The following is a 12,264-nucleotide window of genomic DNA, read 5'->3' on the forward strand; positions in this document are numbered from 1 at the left end:
CTGCAACAAAGCAAAATAGTGGTGTGTACTTTTAGCAATTGATTCATTTTGAAAAGCAAATAGATGGGACATTGGATGGAACTGAGTGAGGACAGTACAAGAGATTGTGACTCTCTATGGATGACTGAAAGACTGATTTCATTACTGTGCTTGTAACTATCTGGAAAAGTCTGACTCCACTCCTATTGGTATTGGTGACATGAGATCATTTGCTTCATTAGAAACAGCATCAGGCCCCATAAATTACTGGTATATTTAATGTAAATCATTAAGGACACCAGAACATTCTACAGTACCACTCAAGCAATCTTCATGTCAGCGCTGTCCTGTTAAATGATAAAGCTGTTTTGTGCGGGGTGAAACAGAAATTGGCACTGAAGCAATGTCTCAATGTTACTTTTTGTGCTTTCTCCAGAAAAGAGCTACTGTGTCTTTCATCCATCTGATTTGTCTCCACTTCTAAAATTAGAATCTGAGCGAGAATCACACAATACCTGGCAGGCTAATGCTAAGAGACACAGTGCACGATGATACAAACAGAAAATACCCAATTTGTACTATATTACACAAGGTTTGCAAATCACTGCTTGGATAGAGACATCCAGAAAATTGGTTTTAACACTTTTCTTTTAAAACAAACAAACACCCCAATAACAACAACCAAAAAACAGCTTTAAGATGATTCATTAACATCTGTAATCTAAAAGAGAAACTGGACTTGCCACTGCTGTTCAAATGGACTTTCAAATATCATTCCTCAAGTAGTCACTGACATCACCGCTATTGTTTGAAGGTACGGAGCAACTCACTGCTGTTGGAATAGGTGAGTATCACCGGGCTAGCATAACAAAAGACAAAGAGAACCCTTCTGAGTCAGCACTGGTTGTTCAACCACCGAAATGGTCATCGCCTTGCTAAGCCCCTCTTCTGAAGTTATTCCTTCAGCCCATTAAAGCAAACTTGTCTAGCGCATTACTTCACACTTCACATTAGAAAGAAATGAGTTCAGCCTTGGGATGAGCTACAACAGCGGTTGGTGTGATTCAACTCAAAGTAGGTAGTAACCCTGTGCTGCACAGGGCTCCAGAGAGATCTGCAAAATCACTGCCTCACTAGAACATAACTGCAAAGAACATTATGGAAGCTTTCAGAGAAACTCAGTGTTTCATTTCCAGAATTTTCAATAGGAATTAAAACCTCTACAATGAAAAACCCTAACAGAAATTTAGGACCAATTGCAAAGTCAATATTTTTTATAGCAATCTTGAATTATAACTACAGACAAAAACCTGGTCTTGTAGAAAATCTTTGTTTACACATTGTGATATTCTCCCTCTTTTTCCAGTTTTCTTCATCTCTCCACATCTTTCTGCTCTGTATAATTGAAGGTCACCTGTGATAGTCACAGGAACACAATGGTTATTGCTGCTATTGCATATATTTATGGACAATAACAGAGTCTGCTGTTGTATAGTATACTGGGGTCAGAAAAAATACAATAAAATGGGTATGCAAAACAGGGGAATTTTGTCTTTTTTTAATACTTATGCATGAAAATTGAAGACACAAATGTAATTATTATTACGATGTCACTGCTTCTTTTAAATGTCTTTTGTAGACTAGACTTTTGTAAAGTCCATGTGAAACCTGCAGTTATGTCTTAATGGATTTTCAGAAGCATATGCTGTAAACCAAGAGCAAATTCCTACTGCATTGTATAGTACTTTCATCAGCTTAAAGGCACTATTTTCGACTGCACATAAGAAGTTAATATGAAATATCTGCTACCAGCTTTTCTTGCTACCTGTTAGAACCCTTTGGATGTAAGCACATTTGTCAGTTTTGGAGAGACAGTGGGACATGAGTTTGCTGAGAGTCCAAACACTGATTTGTCATTTCCACCATTAGTGTATCAGTTCCACACAAACTTGCTGCAGGACCTTCACTAGACCATCTTCTTCTTTTTTTTCTTCTTTTTGGCCAGTGTAATCTGTAGAATATATCAGCTGGATCTGACTCAGCTCTCTGGCCTGTCCCTTGCAGACATGGCAAAGCAATCTGCACTTGCCCATCAGCCATCCTGTAGGCCATCCTGTAGGTGCCCTGTGATTGCACTCAGGATGATCTGTTCCATTATCTTGCTTGGCACTGAGGTCAGGCTGACAGATCTGTAATTTCCTGGATACTTCTTCCAACCCTTCTTGTGGATGGGCACCACTCTGGCCAGTTTCCAGTCATCAGGGACCTCTCCAGTAAGCCATGACTGTTGATAAATGATGGAGAGTGGCTTGGTGAGCTTATCTGCCAGATCTCTTATCACCCTAGGATGGATCTCCTCTGGTCCTGTAGACTTGTGAGGATCCAAGGGGCTCAACAGGTCCCTAATTGCTTCCTCCTGGATTACAGGGGTGCTGTTCTGCTCCCTGACCTCACCTATCAGCTCAGGAGGCAGCTGTCCTGAGGACAACCTGCCTATTATTGGTAATTGAGTCAAAGAAGGTGTTAAGCACCTCTGCCTTTTCTTCATCTCTACATTCCCCTCCTTGTCCAATAGATAGTGGAGGTTATCTTTGCCCCTCTTCTTGTCATTAATATGTTTATAAAAACATTTCTTGTTATCATTCACAGCAGTGGCCAGTAAAGTTTTAACTGGGCTTTTACCTCTGTAAGTTTCTTCCTACATGACCTGGCAACATCCTTATTTTTTCCTGAGTCCCCTGCCCCTCTTTCCAAAGGTGGTATGCCTTCTTTTTTTCCTTAATTCCTTCACAAGCCCCTTGCCCATCCAGGCAGGTCGTCTTCCCAGTCATCTCCACTTTCAACACATCAGAACAGCCTGCTCTTGCACCTTCAAGATTTTGTTCTTGAAGTAGGTCTAACCTTCCTGCACACTTTGGTTTTTAAGGACTTTTTCCCAAAGTACCCTTCAGTTAGTTCCTTGAATAAGCCAAAGTCTGTCATCCAAAAGTCCAACGTAGATATTTTGTTCTTGCCCCTCCTAGCTTCACTGGTTCATATTACTGTCTGCAACTACCTGAAGGGGCATTGTAGCCAGGTGGGGGGTGGCCTCTTCTCCCAGGTAACCAGCAATAGAACAAGGGGACACAGTCTCAAGTTGTGCCAGGGTAGGTATAGACTGGATATTAGGAGGAAATTCTTCACAGAGAGAGTGATTTCCCATTGGAATGGGCTGCCCAGGGAGGTGGTGAAGGCACCGTCTCTGGGGGTCTTCAAGAGAAGACTGGATGAGGCACTTAGTGCCATGGTCTAGTTGATTGGATAGGGCTGAGTGCTAGGTTGGACTGGATGATCTTGGAGGTCTCTTCCAACCTGTTTGATTCTATGATTCTATGATCTTGGTGCAGGTATTTTTTCTTTTATGGACTGCCTGAGGCTCTATCTGGTTCCATGTGTATGGCTCTCTGTTGGCCCTGGGTCTTCTGGTCCTGCATTCATCCTCTCCCTGCTTCCAGCCCAACGAAATGTCAGCATGTCTCAGTTGTATGCCTTTTGTTCTAAAGTGGTATTCCTGATCAGAACACAATTTGGAGATTTTTGCAGCTGTCTTTCATCACTAGATTCTTTTATAGGTATCTAACTAATCAGGATGCCCTGTAATACATGTTCCAAAGCTTGCTGCCATCTTGCAGCTGTCAACACTATTTCCAGCACTAACTTCTAAAGCCAAAATAAACCTTTGTACATGCATAATTCTGTGCTTAAGGTAGCTTGAATTGGAGAATTTCTTATTCCAAACTGATTAAGCTAATAAATGCTATATGCTTGACACCTGACACTGATCTATATGTTCTATGAACTGTGTTCAAAAGAGAAGTGCTAATCTGCCCCAGTTACTCCAGGATAGGACATTAATTAAGCCTTGCTTCTTCTCAGAGATGTTTCCAAAAAAAAAAAAAAAAAGGTAGATCAATGTTGTAAAAAGTAATTTCTTCAGATCTTTTTTTCTCATGTTCTAAGGCTCTGAAACTCTCCAATACTGTACTTACTGTACTTTAGATGGCTTCTTCCAGCCCCAGCTATAATCACAGGCTTCATGTCAGGCTGAACAATATGACTCCCAAAAGACAGTCCAGGCTTCTCATACCATTTTGTCTAATAATTGTTGTCTACTGAATAATTTTCAACCCATCTTATTTCTCAGTTACTGGTTCAGCACATGTCATTAACAGGATTGTATTCATTTCATTCTAATATCTACAAAATCAAGAATTTCCCACTCATGATAAATCCTGGAGGCTTACAGTTACAGTCTGGTGATACTACTGTGGAATAAGAGCCAGCCAGCCATTTAAAGACTCACTCCTTCTGCTTGTAAAAGTACTCTGGGCTTTGACAGACAAGATCTGGAGGGAATTAGCGCTCGTGTAATTTATTCTAGGACACTACGCCTTCTCCTAGAGAAGCTGATGTTCCCTTCTGTCAGCCAGCAAAGACAAAAGGACATAAAGCTGGAGGCCATGATATCTGGAAGTGTGTGCTGGGGTTTTTTTTCAGTGCTCAGCAGTCAAAAGCCTCAATTCGCTGTCTTCTACAAAGGCAGAAAGAGGACCAACAGTATTTTGATAGGCTTTATGCTGTTATTTGCCAACTACTGAGTGTGAAATTCTCCAGAGTTGCTCTGTGAAGATGACAGCTCTGCAAACCTGGTACATTTGCTGTGTATGCTCTTGCTTCTGGTGCTTCTGCAAGTTTTGTCCTTGCACCACCTGCTGTTACAGTGGTCAGTCAGTCTGCCACAGGAAAGGCTCGGAGCTTCTGTTTCTCAATGCTGTACCCTTAGCTCACTCGTTGCACAGATTATTCAATGATGTTGCAATTGTGGTGTATAAAACTCTCAAAGTGGAAAAGTTCTGTGTGTTTTTTTTTTCCATTGGATTGAATAGTCGCTTTGGATTGCTTAATTTTGCATGTCGTGCACAAAGAGCAGTTCACAGCTCAGCAAGACTCCACGCACGTTTTATAGTAGTTGCAATTCAGCAGAAGCCCATGTACAGTTATTTTACCAGACACATCAGACTTTATTTTCATGATTCAGGCCTTGCAGCCTACAGATGTACAGATACTGTAGTGTCCAAGCCACAGCAGCATGTGGTACAGTATCAACATGCAGTTCCTGTCAGCACTGTATGGCTCACATCTACTGTTACAGATATATAAAGAATACATTGGAGCTCTGTTCCAGGTATAATCTTACATTAGACATCACCCCACCCACAAAATGTCAAGCTTTTCCCCAGAAGTGCCTAACTTGTCCTGGGAAGAAGGGCTGCCTTCACCATACGACTTTACTGAAGAGGCCACAGCACAAACTAATGCACACAAACTGCTCTGACAGTGGCAGTTTACAAAAAGAGGGACAAACAAAACAAAACAAAACTGCCCCCAGTGCATTGGGAAATTGTTCATAAAATAATTAGCTTTACCTCGGATTTTTCATGCTGCTGTGCCTCATAAAACATCTTTCTGAAGGACTACATCCCACAGGATAAACTATTCTAACAAAGATGCCCACTTTTGAAAATTTTTGGTTTGAGAGAACTGGGAGAAGGTCAAAAAGTCACCTAATGACATGATCAGCCATGGAGAGGCATAGACACCAAATCTCCATAATAAATGCATTTTAGTCATCTTTTAAAACCGAAACTATGATGTTCATTTTTTAATCAACAGTCAAACAGCAGTTTTGGTAAGCCAAACTGTTTAGAATTATAGATTATTTTCTTTAGCTGATGTAGAGGATGAGCTGAAAAGAAAACCTAGTATTCACATCTTCCAAGCGCTGTGGTAGGTTTTAGTCAGGTCTTAATAGTAGCTCAGACTTACAAAACTAAACTCTATATAGTAGCAGGGTTTCTTTGTATACTGCTTCGACTATTTAATCCATATGTGTTTATATCACAGCTAAGTTTCTTTACCTCTTTTAATTACTAACCCCCACCCATTTATTTCTGTGCAATCAGCAACAAGTTTAAAAGTTCTAACTTTTTGAGGATTTGTAATTTCAGAGCATCCTTAAGGATTTCTGCATTGTTGCCCTGTGTTTATTAACCCAAACAGTTCAAAGAAGCCAGGAATACTTTACTATTAAATCACATGTGCTTGCTGAGTTTGCCTTTGGACTTACACACCATTTCAAGCTGATGGGTTTCCCAGTGACTGTAACCTTTGAGTTCTGATCAAAATATAAAGACAACAGCAGTAACCAGTAATTTGGAGAGACTGAAGTCTCAACCAGCTGAGGAGAGTAACACAGTGCCCCTCCAGTTCCTCTTGAATGAATCAGCAAAAGCCACCTAAGCATCTATGGGGGCTGTTTCATGAGTGAGGACAAGGCAGTGGGTGCCCATAGGTGCTGTCAGAGCAGCGGATTCCCTGTCCAATGAGGTGGAATGCTCCACGGGCACATGGTTTACGCTGCTCAAAATAACTTGGGACCTGCAAACTGACAAATGCTCCGGTGGTGACAGGTTGTCCAGCTTCTCACAGCCATCCTTGTAATAACGAAGGTTAACTTCCTTCGCCGTATGGACTCATAGCTGCTTCTGTTCCTGAGGACTCCAAGAATTCCCTTGCTTCCTTAACTTTAATCTCACACTTCTGGATAATTGCGTTCGCTACTAACTGCCAGGGTTGGGCAGCGACATCTGGAGGAATTCAAAAAGGTAATGCCTCAATTTTACATTGGTCTATGTTTTGATTTTGCAGCACGGGTGTAAAAGGGTTTGGCGAGCATGGCTGTTTGAATCCTAATTGCTGCTGCTAAGACTCAGGCAGGGAAGAAGCAATTTTTAAACAGAATTACTTAAATTATGCTGAGGCGTGTGTGGAAGAGAAATTATGTTCTCCAGCATTCTAAAGGGCCTGAATAGTGCTGGTGGGGTTCTTAAAAGCCCTGGGAGCCTGTCTGACTCCCCCAAAGAGTCAATGGAAGATCGCAGTGACCGGAAGAGTTCCTTGCTACCGCTGCATTCTTCTTCCTCCTTATCTTCCCTCCATGTTCTGAAATACTGACATTCTGGCATTCAGCTTTAAACCAAGATGCCATCATTTAGCTTTTCTTCTTAAACAAAATCAAAGAGAATTTAATGTGACCCCCATAGTTAAATGCTTTCTATTTATTTATTTATTTATTTATTCTGTCATGTAAAATGACCCTACTGGCTATATTTAGTGCTGGAAGATCTGCTCTCTGGATTAATGTACACAACAGCTGCAGAAACAGTCCTGCTAGAAGGGCATAGCTCTCACCCTTGAGCTCTCACTATCTCCCTTGCTCTTTTTCTCTCTCAGGAAAGTATTTGACTGTCAGTAGCAAATGTTTGGCCCAATATATTGCAACATTAAGCAGTAATCAGAAGCCCATCTTAAATTTTACAAAATAATATGTCAGCAATTGACAAGAGAGCAGAGTAGCTCTAGCATTTACGTCAGGAGAATGTTATACAAATTATGCTGAAGACACAGATTGCTTTATCAGGAGTTTTGTTTTGGTCCTGAGGTTTACATTGCTGAAGATGCTCTAGAATTTCAGGGTGGAAACAGTATCAGCAAGTGTTAACAGAACAATTTCATAAACTTCCACTCGGAGAAGTTCTCCCTCTCCTAATCCGCCTGAAGGTTCCTGAAGTCAGGATATTTCTTTCTTTTTGTCTTTCTCTCTTTCTTTCAGAAGCAGACAACAAAACTAAAGAGCACTAGGAAGTGTGCTAGTTCCTGTGGCTGAGCAGAATGGTATTTACTTATCAGAAATTATTTATAGCCATTCAGGAGTTAGTTAGGTTTTGTATTTGTCAGACTACCACAGACAAAGGAGAGCTATGTGCTCTGTGCCGATTTGCTATTCCGGTGCATTCTTTAGAGATTTTACAGCAGGTCTTACTGTGGGACCAACAGCTGCAAAGAATTAGCAATCCAGTCACATTTGTAAGGAAATACAACATTGAGCTGATTTGTTTAAAAGTGACACAATACCATCGTAGCAATCAGACAATGCAATGTAAATTCTAATGGACCTGTTTCTATAAACAGTCATCTTCTTTAGGCAAATTAATTCCACCTAAAAGAAATCTCATTTAAACATTGCAGTTTGAAAATAGGATTCAAATGTGAAAACTTTTATGTTGCAACATTCTTGGAGAAGGCTGACAAAAAGAAACAAATACATTGAAAATGTGAAAAAAAGAAAGGCACAACTGAAAAACCTTGAGGGAATAAATGCCTGTCAGATTTCTTTTGTATCTAATTTAAGCCTTGAGTTCTCTTTTACACTACCAACCAGTGTTTGTGTGAAAACTGAAGCTCATTTTAAAAACCAAACAGCCCAGAATTTGGAAATTACAAGGCAAAATGATGTGCAAATGACATGTAATTTGCATACCTCTGCTTTCCAGGCTTTTTTTTTCGTCCATTTTGTTCTTGTTCTGTCTGGCTGCACAAGCGGTCCGGTGTCCAGTCTTCAGACCCTTAACACTGGTGCCACTTACACTCACAGACAAAACAAAGACTTTTGCTCAGTGTTTTAAATTGTGCAAATTCTCATTACAGTAATTTGTTTTGCCTAGACTGAGCACATGCAATATTCAGTGACACATTGAGCTAAGATACAGCTTCAGTCTCACCCCAAAACTGTAGAGTAGTCCTCAGCGACAGGCATTTGTGGTGTTGTGCACTGCTTACAGGTACTGTTAGCAGGAACAATAGAAATGGCCTATTCTAAATCATTTGGGGCACAGTGCATTGTTGTGGATTTGCCAGGAAGGGCTTGAGGAGTGGCATGACCACTTCAGACCAGGATAAATGGATATTTTTGCCCATTATGTTCTTCCATGGAGGACTTCTGTATGTATATTTGACACCAAATTGTGGAGCTCTGCTGTATCTTTTAGGCCTTTCCTATAAACTCTTTCTCATATAGCCAGTCCTTGAAGGAAACTGGCTGAGAGACATTGCTTGAATCAATAAAAACTTACATCATGTGCACTTGAAGTATTACACTCAGAACTTGCCATGACATCTGAACCTTGGCCTTCACAGGAGGATGGAGAAGCACGCCAGGCAGGCCTCAGAGACAGCCATCACCCATTTTCCTTTTTGATCTCCTAATTTAAAAATCAGAATATATTTAATTCAGTTTCCATTTGACTTTATGTGGAGTTTCTTCAAGATATTGTTTACCTTGCACTTCAAAGAGCCACTGAGAAAGCAAGGAGAACTTGAGACATGGGTAAGAATAGGTCTCAGTTCTCATTTTGAGAACTACTATGGGATGATAGTAATTACAAATAAATAAATAAAGACTTTTTTGTGATCAGATTAAAAAGAAAAAAAGTAATTTCATTACGTAATGAAATGCTGATAAAGTTAAAGAATTTTGAATATGCATTTTCCCTGAAGAAGAGTTGACTATTTTGTGCTGCTTTGAGTACTCAGCATTGTAATATTGAGGTCACAGGCCAGGGCATGACTCCAAGTGCACACAAACCTCTGGCAGTGTCTTCTGCAGAAGGACTTGGAGAGAGGATTTATCTCATTCCATTTCTGAGATGACAGATTCCAACTTTTGTTTTTAATTTTGTGGACTATGTCATTATGCTGTCAGCAGGAGAGGGAAGATGCATTAGGGACAAAGTAGAGTAGTAAGGGAAGAATGCGTTTCACCTCTCAGGTTTCTAGAACCAGAAGGACAAATATCACTGTTTGCTTGCAAAATAGGTGGTCTTAAGGCTCATTAAAGTTCCTTAAAGCAAAATAAGTGCTTCTCAGGTTTTAGCATTCACACAGTTGAATCTGACCCAAATGTCTGTGGGTGAAATGGTGAACACCTCCAGACAAGAGGAAGAGAACTGTGTTAGAGGAGACCAAGATCACTACCTAGTGCAGTCTAGGCAGATCCTCTGCTACAGAAATCTGGAGTCAAAATATTCCTATCTCCTAATCACTTGCTTGTGGTTTAAGATTATATATCTAATGGTCATAAAATATTACCATGTTAAATGAACACATTGTTTGCATGTAAATACAATTTATTACTTCAGCATAATATTTTAAACTAGATTATAGATCACTGCATAGAGACAATTCAATTCAATATTCCCTTTCAAATTAAAAGCCAAGTTAATTTGAAACAAGTCCAGTTGAAAAGGATTTTAGAAGTAGCTTTACCAGTTGAGGTCCCAGTTCATTATCACAGGTATCTAAAAGATGAGGCATTGTTCAACTCCGAAGCCATTAAAAGTTCATAGAATCATCACAGAATCAACCAGGTTGGAAGAGACCTCCAAGGTCATCCAGTCCAACCTAGCACCCAGCCCTAGCCAGTCAACTAGACCATGGCACTAAGTGCCTCATCCAGGCTTTTCTTGAACACCTCCAGGGACGGTGACTCCACCACCTCCCTGGGCAGCCCATTCCAATGCCAATCACTCTCTCTGGCAAGAACTTTCTCCTAACATCCAGCCTATACTCCCACCAGCACAACTTGAGACTGTGTCCCCTTGTTCTGTTGCTGGTTGCCTGGCAGAAGAGACCAACCTCCACCTGGCTACAGCCTCCCTTCAGGTAGTTGTAGACAGCAATGAGGTCATCCCTGAGCCTCCTCTTCTCCAGGCTGCACACCCCCAGCTCCCTCAGCCTCTCCTCATAGGGTTTGTGTTTCAGGCCTTTAACCAGCTTTGTCACCCTTCTCTGGACATGTTCCAGCACCTCAACATCTCTCTTGAATTGAGGAGCCCAGTTAATTAGAAATAGTAGCATTTCCCCATAACTCTACATAGATTTCCTCCTTTCTTCCATTTTCCTTCCCTTTCTTCCCCTACTTTTTTTTTTCTTCTTCCCCCTTCCTTTTTGAAAAGATCTTTCTTTAATAAGTAATACTTTCCAAGGTTTAAGATTCAAGTTTGTAGAGAAAAACTTTGCATCTTACCTGAAAAGTGTTTAGAAAATTTAACTGCATGGCATTTACAAATGGAGGGGCTGCGAGGTGGGAGTTAGTGATTCTGTCCACAACTAAGTCCTGGGGAGTTGCTCCAGATCTGTTCTGCAATGTATCTGACTTTCTTGAGTCACTACAAGGAAAGGAATTTGAAGCTACTAATGTTTTTAAAACAGGAAAGTAAATCACCATCTGGTACACAACTTTCTAAATGCAGTTATTAAAAATATCTCACAATGACACACCCGAGCACACAAGACTGCTAACCTCAGCTTTTTGCTCCAACCTAACCTCTCCTGCATCTGGAGTCTCTAGGTCTGCCCTGCAGCAGCTACAGCTTGTGAATAGGCAGCCACAGAAGCTGTGACAATTGCAACTGCTAAGTGAGAATTCCTGCAAGCACCTATGAATGTCATTGTGATCATTAAATGTCTGCAACACAGCCGAATTGTGTTATCTCTTAGCTTGTCATAGCTTTAATTATACAACTGAAAACCATATAGCTGTTAGTGGTCAACAGAGTATGGGTAAACAGATGCTGGGCAGAGCACTTCTTCATGAGTAAAGGCCACAAAGGTGCCACTATGCAGAGGAAGAAGTAGCACTTTGCTGGTTGTTCTAACACTGGACCTCCATATACAAGCAATCTCAGTAAAAACAATGGTAACTTGAAAAGCTAGACAGGAACAACATGCACTAAGTTAAATTGCTCATTTTTAACTACAACTGAAGGCCAAAGAAGATGGTCAAATGCTTTTTGCATTGAATCTGCTATTTGCAGATAATCTCTTTATTATGGTGCAGAGAATGAGTGAAGTAAACATCTTTAGGGCATAGCACTCAAACTGTCTCTCACCACATAAAACAAGGGATCTGCACTTACATATATCTGGGATATAGCTTCAACTTTGCTGAGATGTCTCTACTGCTGTTTTCTTAGGAAAAGTTCAGATTCTTTCAGTGATGATTCACAATGGGTCTAACAAGGCTCAAAACAAGAGGAAATGAAAGGTTTCAGGGTCACCCTGTTCAAGCTTACTGCTGTGCGATTTTCTGCCCTTCCATGTAAGGATTTCCACGTTCAGCCACTGCCAAAACAAACTGGAAATTAACTCTACCTTTGTGAATATTTTATCCCAAAGAGCACCTGGCTAATAAGAGAACATTGCCTTAAATGTAGGCTCTTGGAAACTCAGAAAGCTCATGTAATTAGTTGGCTAGCGGAATCTGACTTAGCAAACTGAAGAAGTTCATCCAGTCAGTTTTGTTCATGGCATTCTCTGATGTCTCTCAAGATAACAGGTACCCAACCC

The 12,264-nt window shown here is 40.7% G+C and overlaps 1 protein-coding gene across 6 annotated transcripts in view; it reads right to left on the reverse strand.

Annotated features, from left to right (window-relative positions):
• The window catches only part of HERC4 (HECT and RLD domain containing E3 ubiquitin protein ligase 4), a 75,475-nt gene that overhangs the window by 43,553 nt on the left and 19,658 nt on the right, over positions 1-12,264 (reverse strand). For 4 of the 6 annotated variants that reach the window (XM_064145221.1, XM_064145214.1, XM_064145215.1 and 1 more), the window contains 4 exons: positions 11,835-12,039; positions 10,943-11,084; positions 8,991-9,119; positions 8,399-8,505 (listed from right to left, as the gene is read on the reverse strand). The exons of 1 other annotated variant lie outside the window; for it this stretch is intronic. The gene's annotated coding sequence lies outside the window, so the exon portion shown is untranslated. The remainder of the gene's footprint in view (positions 1-8,398; positions 8,506-8,990; positions 9,120-10,942; positions 11,085-11,834; positions 12,040-12,264) is intronic. One more of the 6 variants, XM_064145213.1, reaches the window with a different exon arrangement.

The sequence above is a fragment of the Pogoniulus pusillus genome, chromosome 6 (genome assembly GCF_015220805.1).
Source record: "Pogoniulus pusillus isolate bPogPus1 chromosome 6, bPogPus1.pri, whole genome shotgun sequence".
NCBI classification, from domain to species: domain Eukaryota; kingdom Metazoa; phylum Chordata; class Aves; order Piciformes; family Lybiidae; genus Pogoniulus; species Pogoniulus pusillus.